This window comes from Schistocerca piceifrons, chromosome 6 (assembly GCF_021461385.2).
Source record: "Schistocerca piceifrons isolate TAMUIC-IGC-003096 chromosome 6, iqSchPice1.1, whole genome shotgun sequence".
NCBI classification, from domain to species: Eukaryota; Metazoa; Arthropoda; class Insecta; order Orthoptera; family Acrididae; genus Schistocerca; species Schistocerca piceifrons.
In genome coordinates, this window is record NC_060143.1 from 130,439,749 (window position 1) to 130,464,847 (window position 25,099).

Below are 25,099 nucleotides of genomic sequence, written 5' to 3' on the forward strand. Positions count from 1 at the left end.
CTCGACCACTGTACCCCATTCTTTTAAACTTCCTACAGAAAGCAGTGGTGTTAGCTGGACAGCTGGTAGCACTTTGGATCTCACGGGTGGTTCCTTTCGCTAATTTCATTCGATGTTTACAACCAACCTCCGCAATAATCGACGGTCCCTGTCCGTCAGTACATGAGGACTGCCTAGTCTTTGTTTACCCATCGCTTATTCTTGTGATTCCATTTCATAACCGTGTCACGAAAAGTCGATTAAGGCGGCTATATATGCCCGCCCGGTTGGCCGTGCGGTCTAAATCACGGCTTTCTGAATGGGAAGGAGCGCCTGGTCCCCAGCACGAATCCGCCCGGCCGATCTGTGTCGAGGTCCGTTGAACCGGCCAGTCTGTGGGTGGTTTTTAGGCGGTTTTCCATCTGCCTCGGCGAATGCGGGCTGGTTCCCCTTATTCCGCCTCAGTTACACTATGTCGGCGATTGCTGCGCAAACCAGTTCTCCACGTAAGCGTACACCACCATTACTCTACCACGCAAACATAGGAGTTACACTCGTCTGGTGTGAGACGCTCCCTGGGGGGGGGGGGGGGGGGTCCACTTGGGGCCGAATCGCACAATAACCCTGGGTTCGGTGTGGGGCGGCGGAGGGGTGAAGTGGACTGCGGTAGTCGTCGTGGGGTTGTGGACCACTGCGGCTGCGGCGGGGACGGAGCCTCTCCGTCGTTTCTAGGTCCCCGGTTAACATACAATACATACAAGGCGAAATTCGCCTGATAGGTTTGTAACTCAGATGACAATTCAGTGACTAAATGTCCTTTACTTTACATCTATGGTCACAAATTTTTTTGTCATCAGACTACCTGTTTCGGTCTATAATGACCATCTACAGATCTGTTTTATAAGAAGATCTGAAGATGGTCTGATGACAAAAAATTTGTGACCATAGACGTACAGTAAAGGAAATTTATTCTATATTCAGGTCACTGTTTTACTCGCGACCATGTCGCAGCTTATGAGATCCAGTGACTAGTCCACGTTCAAAGTCACTGAGCTCTCTTGGCTGACCCAATTTGCTGTTACTGCTTTTCTGCTGCCACACCTTCTGCCTCCTTGTGTGCTGTCGAGTCCGCCTCTCGTGAGATCTAGTGGTCATTTCCGTATTACACAGGGGTGTCCGGATACTTTTCATCAGATAGTGTAGTTGTTTCACCACTTGTTTTTATCAGTTATTACGTCAGTGGTGCGATCTGTGGTACAGACCCGTACACTTGCGCGATTTTCCAATAATGGTCGTACGGCAGTTTTGTCATCAATCTCTTCCGAAGACAAAATGAAATTACTCACTACTCCACAAATAAATCGAAGCGTGCCATTTGCTTTCCCCGCATAGTTGTACCACTTCATCTCCACCATCGAAAGATATCAAGATTCATACCGCTGGTGCGGTTCATTATCTTCCCATGAAATGTTTTTTAATACTAGCCTCAAAACTGAGGTAACATCTATACCATTTACTTTTTTTCACCGAAGAATTATTCGGCTATATTGTCACTGCAACCATTATGCTAACAGTTATTCGCTTTTATTTTTGTATGCTCGTGTTAAGAGTACCTTATGAACAAAGTTATAAATCCTGGTTGTTTAGAACTGCGTAAACATTGCATTTCACGAGAGGTGTAATTGTTACTCGGCAGGTAGTGAACAAGAACGCCCCAAATGGTTATCTTGCGATATCAGGCGTGGCAATTATAGTTGTTTCCCTACCTGTTTTTATCAGTTATTACGTCAGTGCTGCGATCTGCTGATAGAAACAAACCGAGTGGTCGCCACATTGGATTAAACCTTTGTTTTAAGTGCCGTGTTTGGTAGCTTTTGTATTTAAACTTCGTGCTACGAGGATAAGCTGATCTGATGTACGCTAATACCAGGTAGTGTGATACCGGCAGATAAAACGTATTCCCACGTTACCTTTACGAGCGCGAACTACACTGCCCTGTAAAATTTAACGACGTGCTAGATAAAGTAACATAGCATATTAAGTACTCTGCGGAAATGTGTGAGAGTGCGGGCGAATATAGCCAGATATCTCCCAGTCGTGCGCCGAATCATGGACGTCAAATATGGGGAGGTCAGCGTGACCATATATGTCAAATGCTACTGGGCCCGCAAAGTGACGCAGTTGAAGAGGAACGGTAAAAGACAGTAGCGTCAATCAGCAAGCAGTTACGGTGCGCTGTGGTGGTATTCTTCGTTATAAATTTACAAATCGCCCGGAGACACATTTCTATGACTTCACACGGGAAATTGCAAGAAATACGGATTTGGTGTTTCTCACAGCGTTGTTTCATGTGCATAGGAAGCGCTCCGAAAGACAGGCACTGCTACCTGAAGTACAGGAGGTGATCGACCAAGGACAACTGCCCCAGCAGAAGATCGCTGATTGTGCAACAGTCAAGAAGGGACCCACATTAAAGACTGGAAAGTAGCACAGGTCACACCAATATTCAAGAAAGGAAATAGGAGTAACCCATTGGATTACAGACCCATATCACTGACCTCAATTTGCAGTAGGATTTTGGAGCATATATTGTACTCGAACATTACGAATGGCCTCGAAGAAAATGACTTATTGATACATAACCAACGTGGATTCAGAAAATATCGTTCTTGTCCAACACAGCTAGCTCTTTATTCCCATGAAGTAATGAGTGCTGTCGACAAGGGATCTCAGATCGATTGCATATTCCTAGACTTCCAGAAGGCTTTTGATACCGTTCCTCACAAGCGACTATTAATCAAATTGCTTCCATATGGAGTATCGTGTCAGTTGTGTGACTGGATTCGTGATTTCCTCTCAGAGAGGTCACAGTTCGTGGTGATAGACGGTAAACCATCGAGTACAACAGAAGTGATATCTGGCGTTACGCAAGGTAGTGTCATAGGCCCTCTGCTGTTCCTCATTTACATAAAAGATCTAGCTGATAATCTGAGCAGCCCCCTTAGATTTTTTGCAGATGACGCTGTAATTTACCGTCTAGTAAAATAATCAGACGATTAATTCCGATTACAAAATTATCTAGAGAGAATTTCTGTATGGTGCGAAAAGTGGCAATTGGCACTAAACGAAGAAAAGTGCGAGGTCACCCACATGGATACTAAAAGAAATCCAATAAATTTTGGGTATACGATAAATCGGGCAAATCTAAGGGCTGTCAATTCGACTAAATACCTAGGATTGTAATTACAAGCAACTTAAATTGGAGAGACCACATAGATAATATTGTGGGGAAGGCAAAACAAAGACTGCGCTTTGTTGGCAGAACACTTAGAAGATGCGACAAACCCCCTAAATTATACTTGTCCGTCCTCTGCTGGAATATTGCTGCGCGGTGTGGGATCCTTACCAGGTAGGACTGACGGAGGACATCGAAAAAGTGCAAAGAAGGGTAACTCGTTTCGTATTATCGCGCAATAGGGGTGAGGGTGTCACTGATATGATACGCGTGTTGGGGTGGCAGTCACAAAGGCGGTTTTGTTTGCGGCGAGATCTACACTCCTGGAAATGGAAAAAAGAACACATTGACACCGGTGTGTCAGACCCACCATACTTGCTCCGGACACTGCGAGAGGGCTGTACAAGCAATGATCACACGCACGGCACAGCGGACACACCAGGAACCGCGGTGTTGGCCGTCGAATGGCGCTAGCTGTGCAGCATTTGTGCACCGCCGCCGTCAGTGTCAGCCAGTTTGACGTGGCATACGGAGCTCCATTGCAGTCTTTAACACTGGTAGCATGCCGCGACAGCGTGGACGTGAACCGTATGTGCAGTTGACGGACTTTGAGCGAGGGCGTATAGTGGGCATGCGGGAGGACGGGTGGACGTACCGCCGAATTGCTCAACACGTGGGGCGTAAGGTCTCCACAGTACATCGATGTTGTCGCCAGTGGTCGGCGGAAGGTGCACGTGCCCGTCGACCTGGGACCGGACCGCAGCGACGCACGGATGCACGCCAAGACCGTAGGATCCTACTCAGTGCCGTAGGGGACCGCACCGCCACTTCCCAGCAAATTAGGGACACTGTTGCTCCTGGGGTATCGGCGAGGACCATTCGCAACCGTCTCCATGAAGCTGGGCTACGGTCCCGCACACCGTTAGGCCGTCTTCCGCTCACGCCCCAACATCGTGCAGCCCGCCTCCAGTGGTGTCGCGACAGGCGTGAATGGAGAGACGAATGGAGACGTGTCGTCTTCAGCGATGAGAGTCGCTTCTGCCTTGGTGCCAATGATGGTCGTATGCGTGTTTGGCGCCGAGCAGGTGAGCGCCACAATCAGGACTGCATACGACCGAGGCACACAGGGCCAACACCCGGCATCATGGTGTGGGGAGCGATCTCCTACACTGGCCGTACACCACCGGTGATCGTCGAGGGGACACTGAATAGTGCACGGTACATCCAAACCGTCATCGAACCCATCGTTCTACCATTCCTAGACCGGCAAGGGAACTTGCTGTTCCAACAGGACAATGCACGTCCGCATGTATCCCGTGCCACCCAACGTGCTATAGAAGGTGTAAGTCAACTACCCTGGCCAGCAAGATCTCCGGATCTGTCCCCCATTGAGCATGTTTGGGACTGGATGAAGCGTCGTCTCACGCGGTCTGCACGTCCAGCACGAACGCTGGTCCAACTGAGGCGCCAGGTGGAAATGGCATGGCACGCCGTTCCACAGGACTACATCCAGCATCTCTACGATCGTCTCCATGGGAGAATAGCAGCCTGCATTGCTGTGAAAGGTGGATATACACTGTACTAGTGCCGACATTGTGCATGCTCTGTTGCCTGTGTCTATGTGCCTGTGGTTCTGTCAGTGTGATCATGTGATGTATCTGACCCCAGGAATGTGTCAATAAAGTTTCCCCTTCCTGGGACAATGAATTCACGGTGTTCTTATTTCAATTTCCAGGAGTGTATTTACGAAATTTCAATCACCAACTTTCTCTTCCGAATGAGAAAATATTTTGTTGACTCCCTACGTATGACTGTCGTAATGAAATAAGAGAAATCAGAGCTCGAACGGAAATATTTATGTGTTACTTTTTCCCCCGCGCCATTCGAGAGTGGAATGGTAGAGAAGTAGTTTGAAAATGGTTCTATGAACCCTCTGCCAGGCACTTAAGTGTGAATTGCAGAGTAACCATGTAGATGTAGAAAAAGCGGTAGCATGACAACCACATTTTACCGGCTTGCAAGGCACACAATCTCCACAGTGGCACGGCGACTGGTTGGTGTGATCTCTTTGTTCGACGACTGTTATGTTGTGGTCCGTTGAAACCCGTATATCAGCGGCACTGTTTTCAGTGGTGCAAAGAGAAACTGGAAGAAAGAGCATAGTGATAGGACCAAGTGGAGTGGGCCGCGTGCTCTTCTCGCATGAGAGCAGATTCAATCTGAGTATTGACTGTGGACGTATCTTCAAATGGCGGGAGATGGAAACACGTCATACACCCAGCAACATCGTCGAACATGATCAGTTTGGAGATCCAGGTATAGTGTACACTCACCGGTCAACGCTATTACGGCACTGTACTGCTTCCTCACTTTTATGGACGACAACGTGCGACGAACAGGACAGTGCATGTGGAGGAGTTCTTGGAACGATAGGATGTTCAGCAATTGAACTAGTTAGCTCGTTACCCCTACATAAATCCTGTCGAACTCCTGTGGAAAGTAGTTGGGAGACATATTGTTGAGCGTCCATAGGCACCGACGACCACCCAGCAGTTGGCAACCGCACTAGTGGGGAACTGGAACGCCCTGCCACAAGAAGCCCTTACCAATCTTGTGGCCACCATGGCAGCACGTTGCAGAAGATAAATTACTGTTCGTGGTAACCACACACCCTACTAAGATTCATGTTACAGCTTGTCTAATAATCAGGGAACCATCACAAAACGTGGTAATTTCAGTGTAATATTTATCTCTGAATGAAAGTGTCATTTCGGTTCGTCTCTTGCAGCATTTCTTTCATTTGCCTTTTGTATTATACTGTAGCAAATATTTCTACGTATGCCCCAAGTTTCATCGAGTTTTGTTACTTGGCAGTGAAAGTTACTTTCATCCTTAAGTTTACACACCGTTATATAACATAAGCAGTTGCACTTTGCTGCTATTAAATCGGTGCAAAAAAAGTCACACAGGAAAAGTAATTGAGTTAAACGTGACTGTAGATTCTTTAACTTCTGTGTAATGTTTACCCCATTGTAGGTGTTGTGTACATTGTTCCGCGTAGTCAGCGCGTACACAACTTTACCACTAGAGCATGCCCCGCTAAGCACAACAGCGCAGGCGCAGCGCTCGTCCACCTCCGCACTACGAGTTGGCGCTGCCATAGAGACGGACCAAATTTTGCTTCCGCCGATCCGCGTATTAATATGTAACGCAGCCAATGAGATTGCTGCTAACGTAGAACCTTTTCTCCTCGTGGATCACACTCGCGCAGTGATACATGAACGCGCGAGGTATTATAACGAGTGTACAGACCTCCGATTAGTCTGCATTTGTCTGCACCAGTCTGTACCAATCTACATTTGTCTGTACCAGTCTATAGTCAAGTTTCAGTCTGCGCCTAATAAGATTGCCATATTCCTGTACATAGCCATGAAGATAAATGTATAGAACTTTTGTCAAGTATCAGAGATATACTTGAAAATAAGATTAACGTACCAATACCAAAGGAACTTCAGATTGTCAATTGTAAATAGCATCCAGAACCAAGTTAAGTAATTTTTATGCTTGTTATTATTTTAATAAATGTGTGTAAAAATTAATCAAGTTCTGTTTAGTGTTGGTCACCGTCAATCTGCTACACTAAGCGTGCAAGTGGCATTTCTATCGTCTGACCTAACGGCAGAAGATAAACACGTCACAATAAGACCACGAGACATATTGCTGACACTCGCCTACTTCGTTAGAGTGACAAGTCAAGTAATCTGATGGTGTGTGTACTGAAGGTGTTACTGTACGCACACCACAGTAGGAAAATTGTAAATGAAGTTAGAAAGACTGACAAGGGGAGGCCACGACGTTTGGAACGCAGATTTACTGTAAACTTCGTACACTCGTAGTACTCCATGAGGACAGCAAAATGTGTAAGCAGTAGCTCGTACTTCTCAAGCGTTATTGAGAAAATCGCAAGATAAGTTCGGTCGTCAAATATATATCTGTGCGTGGCCATTTTAACCACAAAGCGACTACATCCGAGTGGTGCCGGCACGGTAGTTCAGCGTATTCGGTCAGAGCGTTAGCTCTCCTTTCTAATAAAAAAACTGAGCGGGTGTCATCGGACGTCCGTCCTGAACAAATTCAGCGATCAATACAGAACAAAATGTTCTTTTTTTTTTTTTTTTTTTTTTTTTTTTTTTTTTTTTTTTTTTTTTTTTTTTAAAGTAGTTGGTGTTCAAGCCGCTAGATCGCTGGATCGAGTTCCGTTCGTCAGTTTTCTATATTTTCAACACAGTCATTTTCTTTACTATTTACATTACAATTGATACAATGGGAAAAATACGTGTAATCGGATGGACTTTTATTAAATTTACAATGTTATTTGGCAGTCTACTAATTTTTATTATCACAAATAATATAATATTTATAACTATCGACTAGTAATGATACTGAAAATGTATGCTTGTCCGTGTCTACAAAACTGTTCGTATTTAATCGAAAGAGAACGAGAAATTGCTTCTTGGAAGACGCTATTAAAATACACTCGATGCGGCATAACCAATTATCAACACCGATTTTTAAGGAAATACTACATTATGCATGGTTTGCTTCCAAATTATCGTCTGAAAGGGAGGTTTTTGAAAAAGTTAACGAGGTTTTTTTCCATCGAAAACGTCAAGAGACCTTGCGTATGCGGAAACATAGCATTTATTCAATGCAGCTGGTGCCGTTTAACATTATGTTTTCCATGTTATTAAAAAATATGCCATCCTGCAACTTGCACTCGTAAAGTCGAAAGCGACAGTTAATTGTACATCTTTCGAAAGCCGTCTGTGCCGGTCAAAACGTGGAGGTAACAAGTCGTTTCGGGCTCCTTCCAGGTATAAGGGATTTCTAAAATCACGGACAAGCACACATTTTCAGTATCCCTTTTTGCGTTTGGCCGTTTACTAGTCGATAGTTATGAATATTACATTATTTGTGATAATAAAAACTAGTAGACTGCCAAATAACATTGTAAATTTAATAAAAGTTCATTCGATTACACGTATTTTCCCCATTAGATCAATTGTAATATAAATAATAAAGAAAATGACTGTGTTGAAAAAAACAAAAAAAACGAAAAAACTGACGAACAGAACTCGATCCAGCGATCCAACGGCTTGAAAGCGAACCCCAGCGGCTTGAAAGCGAACCACTTTTTTTTAAAAATTTGTTTTATATTATTCGTTGAATCTGTTCACGGTCGACGTACGATGATACCCGTTCAGTTTGTTCGATGGTCCGTTCGTTCAGATATTTTATTAGAAAGGAAAGCTAACGCTCTAACCGAACACGCTGAGCCACCGTGCCGCGACCACTCGGCTGCAGCCGCTTCATGGTTAAAATGGCCACGCACAGATATATATTTGACGACCGAAATTATCTTGCGATTTTCTCAGCAACGCTTGAGAAGTACGGGCTACTGCTTACACATTTTGTTGTCCTCATGGAGTACTACGAGTGCACCAAGTTTGCAGTAAATCCGCGTTACAAACATCGTGGCCTCCCCTTGTGAGTATTATATTTTAAAATCTTAAATATGTTAGGGTATGTTACATTTTTTCAAGGACTTTAAACTTATCATGCCTTAATTCACTCATAAAAACTGATGTGAAGGCTGGTACCTGAGTGCATTCTATCGCCTCCAAGAACATAATTATATTTATTTATTTAATCCGACCTGATTAGGGCCATCAGGGCGAGAAAAGTAATGGGACTGATTTTTCTGCAAACAAAGTTTTTATTTTTCTACAAACAACGATGTTGTCCCCTTTAAAGTAGTACCTTCCGGTAGCTATACACCGGCGGGGTCGTTGTTCCCAGTCTTCGTAGCAGCTCTGAATAGTATCAGCTGGTAGAACCTTTAACACGTCGGCCACATTCTTTTGAATGTCTTTCTAATGTCCCAAAATGTTGCCCGTTTAAGAAATTTTTCAATTTCTAGAAAAGAAAAAAGTCACAAGGACTAGCCGGCCGGTGTGGCCGTGCGGTTCTAGGCGCTTCACTCTAAAACCGCGCGACCGCTACGGTCGCAGGTTCGAATCCTGCCTCGGGCATGGATGTGTGTGATGTCATTAGGTTAGTTAGGTTTAAGTAGTTCTAAGTTCTAGGGGACTGATGACCTCCGATGTTAAGTCCCATAGTGCTCAGAGCCATTTGAACCATCACAAGGACTCAGGTGAGTATGGGGGCCACGTAACAACAGGGAATGCATTTTAGGTACAAAATTCCGTGGTGGAAGTGGCCGTGTGACATGGGGAATTGTCATGGTGTAGCCTCCACTTGTCTGCAAAGTCCGGTCTCCCTCGATTTACCCTTCCCCTGAGCCGTTTAAGAACATCTTCGTAAAGCACTCGGTTGACAATTTGTTCTGGAATGAAATTACTATGAAATCCAGACCTTTAGCTGCTTACAGGTGTTGATAAATACCAACGGGGACAGTTAAAAAAAATGTATGCCCCACTCGGGACTCGAACACGGGACCTCCTGCTTACATGGCAGACGGTCTATCCGATTTTTTTCGTTGAACTCATTTAGTTCTATACTGTTCGTTGAATTCGTTTGGAGCGGACGTCCTATGACACCCGTTCAGGCTCTTCGTCGATCCGTTCACACAGTTTTTTTTCTTTTTTTTTTTATTACAGAGGACAGCTAACCATCTGACCGAACACGCTGAGCTACCGTGCCGGCATCCGATTGAGCTACCGAGGACACAGAGGATAGTGCGAATGCAGGGACTTATCACTGACACATTGCCCGAACTCTTTTGGGAATCGGCAGATTGTAGTGTGTGGACAGAAAGTTGGAAGTGTGGGTCTCAGGGGAACGTACCAGAGATAAGTCCCTGCAGCCGGCCGCGGTGGAAAAGCGGTTCTAGGTGCTCAGTCCAGAACCGCGCGACTGCTACGGTCGCAGGTTCGAATCCTGCCTCGGGCATGGATGTGTGTGATGTCATTAGGTTAGTTAGGTTTAAGTAGTTATAAGTTCTAGGGGACTGATGACCACAGATGTTAAGTCCCATAGTGCTCAGAGCCATTTTTTTAAGTCCCTACAGTCGCACTATGTGTCTTCGGTGGCTCAGTCATCAGTTCCGTTTCACCCGCGCTAGCGAGTGGCCGCTATTAACTGCTGTGCTGCACTTCCGTGTTTACATCGCTGTATTTGTGCTTCGACGAGTGCTGTCCTTCCGTTAATCTCCGTGTTCGTTAGTATTCCTTGTGATCTGATCGCTCTTTCTGGTCTTGATGCTGTTAATTGGAATTTCGGTTGTTTAACCGAAATTGCGTCGCTGGATTAACCATGGCTGCAAAACCTCATGAAGAACACTCTGGTATTTGCTTTCGACAAGGAATCCCGTCCTGTTCAGCCGACGTCCCTGGAAATAGATGACTGGATTACACATGTAATTGGTCTCAATTCTGAAACCGTCCATTCCTGGCAACTGGATCAGATAAAATACTGTGTTTTTGTCAAGTTAATTCTTAAAAGTAAATTGATACAGCGTCAGAAGCTCACCGCCGGCCGCGGTGACCTAGCGGTTCTAGGCGCTTCAGTCCGGAACCGCGCGACTGCTACGGTCGCAGGTTCGAATCCTGCCTCGGGCATGGATGTGTGTGATGTCCTTAGGTTAGTTAGGTTTAAGTAGTTCTAAGTTCTAGGGGACTGATGACCTCCGATGTTTAGTCCCATAGTGCTGAGAGCCATTTGGACCATTTTACCTCAGAAATTAAGTCTCATAGTACTCAGAGCCATTTTTTGAACCATTTGAACCATCAGAATCTTACCTTAAATGATCTGTTACCAAGGAATAGCCCGGGTCAAGTGGTTGTGGATGGTTCAAATGGCTCTGAGCACTATGGGACTCAACTGCTGTGGTCATCAGGCCCCTAGAACTTAGAACTACTTAAACCTAACTAACCTAAGGACATCACACACATCCATGCCCGAGGCAGGATTCGAACCTGCGACCGTAGCAGTCGCACGGTTCCGGACTGTGCGCCTAGAACCGCGAGACCACCGCGGCCGGCGGTTGTGGATGTTAACGCAGCGGGCCAAGCTGATGTCTCCCTTCACGATAACAGTCAATTTCCCCCGTTAACAACAAAGGGAAACCCTGTTACCACTACCCGTGAAACTGAAATGAAACCGAAAAAACGACCTCTGGAGACAACGGTTATTTCTTCAGAGGACGAGCTGTCCTGTCCAACTCCCTCACATCGCAATCAAACACAGTGCGATGAGGAAGCAAAGGAACCGGAAGGCAAAATGCGAATGGAAACTGATGAACAGAAATATAATACACATACGGTACCGGAAAATGAAGGGGATGTAATCAGTATTAATTTGCAAGAAACAACAGATGCAGTAGACTATTGCAAAGATCAGTTATCTGTTAATAAACAAATTCAGGAAGAGGTTGCAAAACTGCAGTCTCTGTTTGTTTCCCTCGATCAGGAAGTAAGTGATATTTATAAAGAACGAGGAAGTGGTGACCAAACTGAAATCCCGGTCAACACCTCAGGGCAGGCGCTGGCAACAGAAATTGCGAAAGCGTCTACTGCTGCTCTAGGTAAGCCGCGAAGAAAAATACCGACGCAACCAAATGAGAATGTAGCTAATAACCAAGGGAAAGGAAAAATCCGGTAAGGGCGGCCCAAGCCCAAAGAATGTTCGCTCTGGAACGGTACTACACGAATCACTAGAGGAAAAATCCGAAAGTTTACCAGGAAATCAGTCTGTTTGCGGTACAAGAGAAACCATCAGAAGTAGAAAAAACGGGACTGTAACTAATAAACTGATGGAAGTGTTATTTCATGTTCAGCCTTTCGACAAAACTGTTATAGCTCAACTGAACCCTGAACCACAGGAAACTAAATTAGTTCATCAAAACCAACTACGTAGTGACAGCGCAATGATCTCTTTCTGTCACCACTATAAACATAAGTAATATTAGGTCCGGTTTAAAATTATCGGCCCTTAAGGAATTTTTGTACGAATCCGTGACTGATATTGCCCTGTTATAAGAAGTTCTAATTTCGGATTTAGTAATTCCAGGTTTTGTCAGTTACATAAATGTGTCTCCCGAAACAAGTGTTGGAACAGCTGTTTTGGAGAGGGAAGGGATTACAGGAAGCGAGGTGGAACGACTGGAATCCGGAAGGGGAATAGGACTAAATATCTATGATGTGACTCTCATCGACTTGTATGCCCCTTCAGGAAGTTCTCACCGAGCTGTCAGGGCATGTTTCTTCAAAGACGACCTTATATACTTGTAAGGAAAACTCCAAGACAATTGTTACTTGGAGGTGATTTTTAACTGTGTTTTTAATCGAAAAGATCAGTTACCTAATTTTAATGTCTCAAGTGAACTAAAACAATTATTTGGTGGTTTAGAATTAAAGGATATATGGGAAATCAAATACCCCTCCAATGTTGAGTCCACTTATGTCACGGCAACGTCACGTAACAGGATTGATAGATTACATGTTTCTAAAAATGTTGAAACTTCCGTGACAAAGGTAGAAACAATTCCTACGTACTTTTAAGACCATTCAAGTGTCTTAGCTTGCATAAATCTAACAAGACAGTCAGTTCGCCGATTCAAGAATCAGTGGAGTTTGAACACTTCCTTGTTAGTAAATCATGATTTAGAAGACCTCATTAAGGAAACATGGGCAATATGCCTGCGTGCTCGTAGTAGATATGCCACTGCTATCGACTGGTGGGTTAAAATAGCGAAGTCAGAGTTGAGGAAGGTTATTATTCAATACAGTGCCCAGACCGCAAGAGAAATGAAATGCCATATAGAATATTACTATTCCGTTTTGAGAGATCTATATGATCAAGTCTCAGCAGGTTCCTCACTTGGGATAGCAGACATCAAAAAAGTCAAAGCCAAGTTACTTAATATCAAGAGAAGTCAAATGGAAGGGTTGAAAATAAAATCGAAGGGAAATTCGGTGTCAGAAAATGAAACTACTTCCCTGTATCATTTAGCGAAGCATACGGAAAACGGGAGAAGGACTTTTATTAATGAAATTCGAATAAAACACGGCACGACTCTCAGAAACCAGCAGGGTATCATGGACGAGATTTATCGCTATTATTACGAGCTATATTCCGTACATCAAAGTAGTGATGCTTCTTGGAAGAATTCCTTGACGTCCTAGCCCCACAGCTGACAGAACATGACAACGAAAATTTTATCGAGGTTGTCAGTGAAGAGGACGTGTATGAGACTCTGTGCGCCTCACCACCAAAAATTCCCCATGACCGGATGGTCTGCCAGCAGAGTTTTACATCCATTACTGGCCAATAGTAGGTGCGAAAATCACGGACATTGTAAATGAGATTGTTCAGGGTAAAATATTTCGGGCTGAGTTTAAGGAGAGTAAAATTGTTCTGGTGCCAAAAATAATGGAAACAAAGATTTAAATAATTTTCGTCCAATTTCACTGCTGAATTCTGATTATAAATTAATAGCTAAAGTAGTAAACAACAGAATTTGATGTTTTACAGTTTTACAGATAAAATTATTAGCCAACATCAGAACTGCGTGCAAGGATGAAACATTTTTCAAAATCTAGCAGAATTCAGGGATATCATTGCAATAACTTCTGTAACAAACATAACGTGTGCTTTTTTTTCAGATTTTTATGAAGCGTTCGATGTAGTAAATCATGAGTATATTCTACAAACATTGAAGAAAATAGGTTTCAACGGTAGGGTCATACAGTTGATTAAGAACATAGCAACTGGAATGAAAGCTAAAATAGCGGTGAATTGTCAACAATCCAGGCCGATGTAAATACAACGAGGTGTTCCTCAAGGAAGTCCTCTGTCCATGCCGCTCTTTGCTTTGCTGGAACCTTTCCTCCGACATATCCATGCTAGATTAAAAGGCTTAACATTATCAGGACATAACACAGTTATAAGAGCCTATGCTGACGATATAGAGGTCATTATAATGACTAATGACGAGGTAACCACGCTAGCAACTTTGATTGATTCGTACTGTAGACCACCTGGAGCCAATGCAACGAAAAAGGTAAGATGTTAAATCGAAAGGTTTTGATAATATCAACGTGGGCGAAATTAGTCCGACAACATAAAACACTTGGGATCACCCTGACAGCATGCCCCATGCAAATGACGGCTTTAAATTGGAAAGTTGCAGCAGATAAATTGCAAGTAGCCATTATAGAGAATTTAACTCGATATATGAACCAAGTTCAAAGAACAAAGTATATCAACTCATGCATTCTTGCTAAAGCTTATTATACTACCCAGCTGTTTCCAATACAGAGAATGATACCGAGGAGAATAATGTCCAAAATCACTAACTTTTTGTGGAGAGGTGAAGAGTTCAGAGTACCTGATAGCCACTTTAGATCCTAAAAATGGTGGACTGGGATTAACTGATAGAACGGATGAAGCCTCTGCACTTTTTATCAAAAGGCAAGTTATTTAATAAGATAATCGCGAGAAAGCATAACCAGTCAACTTTTCGAGATCATTAAACCTCGAAGCCTGCTTCCCCCGATTGACGAGCAGAATATCAGCAGTCGTTTATAGCATGTGAAGATTTTCTATGTTGAGTTAAGTTATGTGTCGAACTCAGGCAGTCACGACACTTAACATCAAGAGCCATAATGCGGGAACGAAAGAAAAGTGAAGGAAGGAACTAAATAGAACGACAATTTCCAAACATTGAGTGGATTGAGATTTGGAAAAAAGCATTAGTGCTAATGTGCTCACGTCTAATATAAAAACGTCATGGTACAAGACAGTTAACAATATAGTTAGCACCAATGAAAGACTGTACGCAATCGGACTCTGAGACAAATTTATGTCAACAATGCCATCTAGTTGACACAATAATTCATAGATATACTTGCAGTGGTCACATGAATAGTTGGAGGTGGATCTGGGAGCAAATAGCTCTGATTACAAGGATATCCCCTGAGTATATATCGCTGTCATTGATACACAGGCCTGAAGCACGCTATTTCCCAGAGGCAAAAAATAACGCTGTGTACTGGTTGCTGGAAAATTTTGTTAATTACATCCTTAACAAATTAGGATCCGACAGCACCATAGAGTTCAAGGTAGACATGCTGTGTGAATTCCACAAAACCAGAAGGTATTCAAATCACAAGAAAAAGTTCGGTAATATGTTAAAAATTATATTTGAAAGCATGGGCATAGGTTAATATAAAAAAGGAGACTGTGTTGACAGTTATCTTAAGGATATTATTTACAATTTTACTGTATATTTTTTGTGTGTGCTTTTTCTACTTCAGAGAGTAGTTTTGAAATTTTATAAGCTAATGTACAGAACTTATGTGACAGTCAGATTGTGAGTTTAATAGTGTCAAAACACAAAACATTAAAACTGCGTTGTTGGTTTATATTAGAAATACGGAAATTAACAGTTTTTATGGAAATGTTTTTATTGATTGGTTAAAACCATATGATTCTATCTGATATAATGTAATATTCAATGGCTGGCACATTGCCCTGTTCATTTTCGCACTGTGACGTGTAAGTCAGTTTTGCAGTGAAAGACTTATTATATAGGTCTGATCACTTCATATACTTAACATTCAATTAATATCCAGAAAGTGTATTTGGAAGGCTAGTCAACTTTATAATATCTCCTTTCCGCTATTCTCAAGTGTTTCAGAAATTGTCTAATATAATTATTAAATTGTTTTTATGTGCGAAGGGCATAAATCTTCCATATTCTGTATTTGGTGACTTCCATACATTTGTGTGAAATGCTCATAGCTAGTCTGACTAAGCTGAGAAGGTTAAAGATCAGTTTCTATCATTAACCTGTCTCTCACAGAGACGATTTCCTTGTGTACATTAATATATTAAAAATTATCCCACCAACTTGCTGATATCCTTCATAAAGGGCTATTTATGCTTCTGTAAATATTGGAGCACATGTAATTCAAAGTGCAGATTTTATTTCTTCATGTTGAAGTTTGAATGTCTTTAAAAAAACTTTTCTTGATGTTTAACTTAATTCTTTCTGGTAATTTAGTCAGTAACACAGTCTTCTGTTGCATTTCTTTAACATAAGCATAATTGCAATGAACAAACTGTTTTTATTTAAATCATTTCATGTATAACATATGTACATGGTTAGTATATGTACTTGTATGTATTTGGAATGTGTAACATTGTTTCTTTACTAAATGTTTTTATAAAAAAAAAGTCGGGTAGAGCGTCTGCCATGTAAGCAGGAGGTCCCGGGTTCGACTTCCAGTCGGGCCACACGTTTTTCAACTGTCCCCATTGATATTTATCAACGCCTGTAAGCAGCTAAAGGTCTGGTTTTCATTATAATTTCATAGTAGGAACTGGACGGTGGCGTTGCGACGCATGGAAATCATGCACCCCAACTCTGGACGTTAATGCTACCAAGTCTGGTTCTCGCATGGTAAATAGTTTCCTTATTATAATGTATTAAATAGGGAAAGTTTAATTATAGTCTCACGGTATTTGGTCTCAAGTTATTCTCCAATTTTACTTTTAGGTACGAAAAGGGTACGAAAAGAGTTTTAATTAACTAGAAGCAAGACGATTTGTCCGCGCTATCAAAATTTTAAGATCCTTATTTCTGGAATTACGGGCAAATCGAATTATTTGTAGCTGCAATAGGTTCCTCAGCGTCATCCTTTTCTTCCAAACGACTTTTATTAACAGTATTTGAGAGAAGAAAACTATCTTAAATCAGCACACTTCGTCGTGCAATAAAACAGTAATTATCTGACTAGAACTCTAAAAATAAACTAATAAAAATTCTGAATGAAAGACAAATGTCTTTACCCCCCGTAATCTCTCCCAAACCACATCCATTTACAATCTCTATCTTTTTGTGCCTGTTCCTGACGCCCTCGCCCCCCCCCCCCCCCAATCCCTCCCCTCTCCCCTCTCACGCACACATACAAATGCCCGTACTACACAGCTACACAAAAGTTGTTCTAACCTTACACAGATAAAGACACGTAAAGCGAACACCGGTGGAAATAAAACAAAGAAGAATACTCTGAACGTCACAAGAATTTTTGGCATGGCTCGATTCGGTGTGTAAAATAAATTAACCTGGGTGCAGTAGTAGGATAATGGACTCGTTTGTAGAACAGACACTGAAGAATGAACGAGAATGTTTTTAAATAATGAGGTATTTGGAACGGAATAACCTCCTCCAAGCCAACAAGCACTGATTCCAAAAACATCGATCTTGTGAAACACAACTCGAACGTCACATAGCGATGGTCCTGGATCAAGGCAGTGAGGTAGATGCAGCATTTCTCGATTTCCGAAACGCATTTGACTACTCTTAATATAGTCGTATAGTCCATTGAACAAACTTTGTGACTGGACTGATGATTTTTTGGTAGGGAGGGTGCAGCAGGTTACCTGGGATGGGGAGTCATCGGTAGACATAGAAGTAATTTACGGTGTTCCACAGGGAAGAGTGATAATGAAGTACAGTCTGAAGGAGCTCCGCAAATATTGTCAGATCTTGATAGGATTTCAAAGCGGTAAAAAGATTGGCAACTTGCATTAAATGTTGAGAAACGTAAAACTTTGCACTTGACAAAACGAAAAAACGTAATTTCCCATGAGGGTAATATCAATGAATCACAGTTGGACCCTGTCAACATCTGGGTGTCACTCTTTGTGAGGAGATGAAATGGAATGATCACATAGGCTCAGTTCTAGGTAAAGCGGGTGCCAGACTTCGGTTTATGGGTAGAATACTATTGAAATGCAAACAGTACAAAGGAGAGTCCTTACAAATCACTCGTGCGACCCATCCTAGAATATTGCTCAAGGATGTGTGGCACTCATACCAAATTGAACTAACGGGTGTGTCGAATATACAGAGAGAGAAGGGTAGCACGAATGGTCACAGGTTTGTTTGGCGAGTAGGAAAATGTCAGAGATACTCAAAGAGGTGAGCTGCACATTCTTGAAGACAGACGTCAAAAATCTCGAGAAAGACTACTTGGAAAGTTTCAAGAATCGGCTTTAAATGATGACTCTAGGAAAATACTACTCACCCCCGTGGGTATGTCGAGTACAAGATTAGATTAACTGCAGTACACACGGATGCATTTAAACAGTCATTCTGCCCTCAGTTAATTCGGAATGGCACAGGAAAGAAAATTGCTAAGATTGGTACGAATTACCTTCCGTCAAGCACTGCGCAGTAGCTTAGTAGCTGATGATGGAGAACTTGCTGCTATAAGCACTAAGCTGTACGAAGTAGTTTAGAATCCTCTACGATCTTCTAACTACCAATGCTATTAAATTTTTATATTACACAAAGGTATACTCTCCCAATACGTCTAGGCACACTTCGTCTGGAAATTAAGTAATATCGCTGTGTACTGATGTACACAGTGTGTCACAGGAGGAATGGTCAATGTTCAGGGATATGACAGGAACGATCATTCGAAGCAAAAAAGTCTAGTAAACATGGGCTCTGAAATGCATACCTGAAGAACTATGAGCACTTCGCAAGTGCGAAGAGAACAAGTGCTAATAGCACTTACGATGTGCACTTTAGAGCCGATGTGTACTGGACATGTGTACTTTGGTCCATGCTACCTCCTCCCAAAAAATCGAAAGCAAAGAGCTCGCAGTGGAAGGGATTTGTCTTACGGTATCGAAGATGAAGTGTCCATATCGCTTAAGGCATGATTTTAGCGTCCATGTTGACTAGATTTTGTGACTTAGAATGATCTTTTCTGTCATTTCCCTGAATATTGAACATTCTTTCTGGGACATCCTGTAGATTTAAAGACAGAAAATATTATTGAAGTAGTATTTGTGTTTGCTATGGCTGATTGTAATTCCTAAATATTAGGATGCAACATGGACCTCTCACCTAATCTTAAGATAGACTGATTAGCTCGCAACGTATACTTTGCAAGAAATTATACGTTATAATGTGTATGAACTGAAGTCTGTAATGTTGAAAAGAATACTTTCTGCACAGGTGCACCTGAGGATGAGGCGTGAAGCCTAGAAATAGATCATGCAATAAGATTTGTAACACCATAACTGCAGCCTATGGCTATTCGATTTGTTGTTGTTGGAACATAATTAAATGGTCAACACGCGTAACTCTTGTATCAATCGAAGACTTGTATCAACTGTATGATTTTTTGAAGTGGTACGATATACTTTTAAGGGCGTTCGCAAGCCCTTGGCATAATGGGTAGATAGATATAATACTTGTTAATATTGGCGTTGATGCATTTCACAAATGTTGTGAGAACTATGCTGAACTTCCAGGCAAAGTCTTCCGAATACGTTACTGCGATGTAAAAAATCATCTCATGTTGTTGCATACAATTACGGGGCCTCGCGTGAGAGCGCGAATTGGAGGTGTTTACATCACAATAGCGGATTCGAGTCACCTGGCGTTTTAACTATGGTGCAATCTCAGACACTCTTTGAAACTTCGATGCATCACTGCGCTAGTTTCTTCAAGAGATTTCAAATGCCATAAAAAAAAGGATACCGTTTCATGCCATTTTCTTACACGATATCGTGAATCATCCATAACCGTGGATGAAAGGCGACAAGCAGATTCCATTTTCCCAGGTTTCCGGAAAGCGTTTGACTTAGTGCCACACTGCAGACTGGTGACGACGATACCGGCGTAGGGAATATTTTCCAGACATGTGAGTAGTAGAACTCAGTACATTGTGCTGGACAGCGAGTGCTCATCGCAGATGTATCTTCAGGATTACACGAGGTAGGTGTGAGAGGCCCGCTCCTGTTCTCTGTACTACATAAACGACGTGACAGGGTGAACAGCAATTTGCGAACGTTTGCTGATGACGCTGTAGCGCACAGAAAAGATTCGTCTTTGAGCGACTGTAGTAGGGTACATGATGACTTATATTTAAAGTTACGATTGGCAGCTTGCCCCAAGTGTGGAAAAACGTAACTTAATGTTAACGATTAGGAGAAATAATCCTGCAATGTTCGAATACAGAATTAGCGGCGTGTTTCTTGACGCAGTCATGCTTTTTAAACATCTTGATCTAAAGTTGCAAATCGGCATGAAATCATGAGGCCTGTTGTAGGTATGGTGAATGGTCGAATTCCAGGAAAGTATAACTCATCTATAAAGAAAATAATGTATAATACACTTGTGCGACCCATTCGTGAATACTGCTCGAGAGTTCGGGATCCCAACCAGGTCGGATCAAAGCAAGACATCGAGGCAGTTCAGAGGCCTGCCGCTAGATTTATTACCGGTAGGTTCGATCAACATGCGGATGTTTCAGAAATGTCGGTGAACTCAAATGGAGGGAAGAAGAAACTTAAGAATTTTTAGCATATTGCAGGCCCGTCGGCAACTGTGATAGACTAATATTTTGAAGAACCAGCCTCAGCATTAGCGACTGACTGCAGGACGATCCTATTGCCACCAGCATACATCTCGTGAAATGACCACAAAGTCAAGAAAAATGAAGGCTCGTATGCAAGATAATAGACAGTCTTCTTTCTTCGCTCTATTTGCGAGCGGAACAAAAAAGGGAATGAGTAACAGTGGTACAAGGTATCCTCCGCTATGCACCGCATGGTGGCTTGCGGAATATACATGCAGATGTGAAAGTAGGAAGACCACCAACACTGCGATTAATACATGAGTTACAGATGTTCATTATGTATCAAAATTACGTGAATCTCTGAATACAATGATTTTCCAAACACGTCTTTTAGACTCCTTGCATCGCCTAGGATATAAAATGAGTTTTACGTCTTACTCCACCAGTATATTTTGTTGTCTCTTCAACAGATGTGGTTTGGTAGAGATGTCTGGTCGCCCAGAATAAAGAGCACTTCTTGTAGAAGGCGGATCGGCTGCTCCTGAAATTCACGGCTGTTGGAGATCTCTGCAGACCAGGGCAATGAGGCTTTACGACTTCGCCCTGCTTGCCTCCCTATAACTGCGTTAGCGACGGCGCTGCACGTCTCTGCAATTTGAATTTACGATTGGTTGTGCAGCCAGTGTTCGGTAAAAGGCTCAAAGTTTAGTCCGTGCTTTATACACTGAGCCCGCAACTGAATGCAATATTTCGCGTACCGTTTTAAAATAGCTAGCATCGATGGGATCTCCATTACACCTCCGACAATGAGTTTTGGCGTAATGAATGGGTGGACGTAATGAACAAATAATCTCTTCAGCTGATTAAGACTAGTTTGCAGTTAGAAGTAGCATTATTATATTCTGACCGATCGAAATTTGTAAGCGTCAGCCGAATTTCCTTTAGGCTCCTTCTTAACGTCAGTGAAATAATTAACCTCTCCCATATTAAATAGGCTTGGGTTTTAATAAATGTGATATACATACAAGAACCCAGTGATTTAATTACACTTCTTTCTAAGGACTTGCTACCTCGGCGTGCTTATATAATTTGAGAGTGTGCACCTGTGGACCCACTTCAAAAACTTCTGCAGAGTACAAATTTTAAACTGAATTTTTTTTCCGTAATTCTTTTCAGACCAACGGAATGGACATGCCACGAAATATCATGTTGCATCAGCTAAAATTAAAAAGGAAAGGAACAGTACAATTCTATGTGAGAAATAAAATACGGTATCTCTACTTCCCTGGATTATAAAACTGAAAATAATTTGTACGTTACTGTACAAGACGCAATTACAAGAACAGCAGAGAACAAAAAATTTAATAATTTTTCCACAATTTCTTTTCACACCTACCCCCCGAATGAACATACATCCGCAATTTCGTTTCTCAGAAGTAGACACAGTGTGGCATCTTTCCCCTCAGAAGCAAAAATTAAAAATCTGGAATACAATTCCATAAGGAAATACGAAATACGAAGAAAGGATCAAATAAGTGGGCCAGTACAACAGCAGCAGTAGATTAAAATTTTTTAATGTGAATATATTCCTTAATTTTTTTTAAATCTTCGAAATGGACACACCACGAAATATTTCCCTTCAACAGAAGAAATTAAGAAAAACACAATACAATTTCATTTTGAAATGCTAAGGCGATCTCTTTATCTCCACGGATTATAAGAACTGAAATCATTTGGCCATTACAAGAATAGAAGAATTCAGATTTTAAATGAAATTGTAGTATTTAATTTCATTTTAAACCTACGAAATAGTTATAGATCGGAAGTTAATAACATAAACCAAAATTAGACGTTATTGTGTGGTCCACTTACAGTTGTCCTAGGTGGAAGCAGATTGTCAGTCATTTTATGCTGGAAAGAAATGAGTGTGTCGATAGTATGGCGGATACTGCATCTTATTCATTTATTCCTTTTTCCTGTTAGGGTTTGATTTTATCATGTAAAGTAAATTAGTTTTAGTCAGTAGAACGCCTTATGTCCATAAAGTAATATTTCGCACAAACTTGTTAATAATTATTTGTGTGGCACATTATTATCTCTAGGAGTTATAGGGCAGTAATAGCTGCAGGAATATACTTTGGATGGTTGACGTTTGGGATTAGGACAACTTTAGCTCTTCTGCATGAGATGTTTCGCACCCTTGCGAACCGTTGCATCTCGTAGAGATTTTACGGCAGCGGGAATGCGCAAGACGGCATAGCACGCCACGGGCTCAGTGGACATCTAAATTAAAATCTCAGCCCTGCTCACGGCATCACTCAAATATGCGTCTCTTCTGGCATCCCTCAAATATGCGTCTCTTCTGGCCACAATGAACACGTTCAACCGAGCTGTTGTGTGTTGGAAGGGTTATATGTTGCACTCATTCTCCGCCTTGGAAAAACAGCCCGAAATTCTATTTTGCATTAGTATGTACATACTAAACTGCAGTCTGGAAACACGACGTCTGGCCACCTGACTGCGTAAAATTCTGTAAAAACACTTTTCGTAGTGAGATTCTCGTTCGTCACAACAGATCCAGCAAGCTTTTGACAAATAAAGGTGATACATCAAGAAGTCTGATACAACCAGTCGGATACGTCCGAGCGAGTCAGGAACATAGCAAGGCTATTGTTTTCCGTGTCATTATCTAGCTGTAGAATTACGGGACAAGTTTTATAGTGTCTTATTATTATATTTTTGGAGTGCCAAAAGTGTAGCTAGTGGAAACAGCGTCCATCCCAAGCACAGAGATATTGCAAAACTCAGCTCGATATGTTGGTCCATGAGATCAGGAATGAAGTAGTTAACCGTGTCCAGGTTCCTGTCTTGTTGATTAGCGTGCGGATGGCATTAATTGTAGTTCCGCACTCCTCTTTTCTTGAGAATGGGATGAGGATGGGGCGTCGTGAGTCTTCAGACTCGTCTATGTCGCCTGCCTCCATTCCTCCCCTATGCTCACATCTTGACACCAAAGCAGAACTTACAGCCAACGTCCTTGTTTATTTGTTAGACATATTCCAATCTCAGACAGCCCCTACAGTTTTGCTTTTCATCCATATACTACCAAGGAAATTACACCCTAAGATAACCAGAAATAAAACAGAAGCGCCACCAAGGAATGGTACGGAAATCGGTCGATGTGATGTAAATGTACAGACAAACAAATGATTACAATTTCAGAAAAATTGCATGATTTATTCAAGAGAAAGAGCTTAACAAATTGAACTAGTCAATAACGCGATGGCCCACCTCCGACCTTAAGCAAGCAGTTATTCGGTTTAGCATTGATTGATAGAGTTTTTGGGTGTCCTCCTGCGGGACATCGTGCCAAATTCTGCCCAATTGGTGCGTTAGATCGTCATAATCCCGAGCTGGTGGAAAGGCCCTGCCTACAATGCTCCAGACATTGTCAACAGGGGATCAGAGTGTAGACCTTGGCGGCGTTGCTAGCCAAGGTAGGGATTGGCAAGCACGACGACAAGCAGTAGATGGCAGGCATTATATTGCTGAAATGTAAGCCCAGGATGACTTGCCGTCAAGGTCAACTAAACGAGGCATAGAATATCTTCGACGTATTGCTGTACAGCATAGGTGCCGCGGATGGCAACCAGCGGGGCCCTGCTACGAAAAGAAATGGCATAGGGGGGGCCCGACAGTCAGATTGGGACTCCACCGCTGTCCGGGATGCCCCCAGACATGTTTACGATTTAAATTTCGTTGACCAGAGTAGAACTGTCTTCACTGATTAGTCCCGCTTCGAACTGAGCCCCGATGGCCTCGTTGACTATAATCTTCCTCCCCTTTTTTTTCTTCAGTGCACCTCATCATTCCTCAGCACTTCAGTAATCCAATTCTTTGCACTTAGATTCTTCGAACGATTATCTTAAGCTTCATTCTGCTCCTCATAAATCCAAAATTCAGAAATGAGTCTGTATTTGCTCCTGGGCACTTCTTACAGTGCATCATCTAATTTCGTGATCTCTATCAGGCAATTATGTAAGCCAACTGGAATCTTCTTGAATCTCCAGACCTTTTACAAGTACACCTCCTCTTCTTGTGATTTGTGAACAGAGTATTCGCTATTACTAACCCAAATTTATTGCAGAACTCACTTAGGATCTCTCTTCTCTCATTCCTGCTATCAAGTCCATATTCTTCTATAACTTTGTCTTCTACTGTTTCACCTGCTGCCAAGCTCCAAACCACCGTGATTATTAGATCGTCATCTCCCTGAATTACTCATTCAGTATCTTTATACGATTTCTCTATCTTATGCTTGTGCCATCACAAGTAACCCGAAGCCGGGCGTTGGTGGCTGAGCGGTTCTAGGCGCTTCAGTCTGGATCCGCGCGACCGCTACGGTCGCAGGTTCGAATCCTGCCTCGGGCATGGATGTGTGTGATGTCCTTAGGTTAGTTAGGTTTAAGTAGTTCTAAGT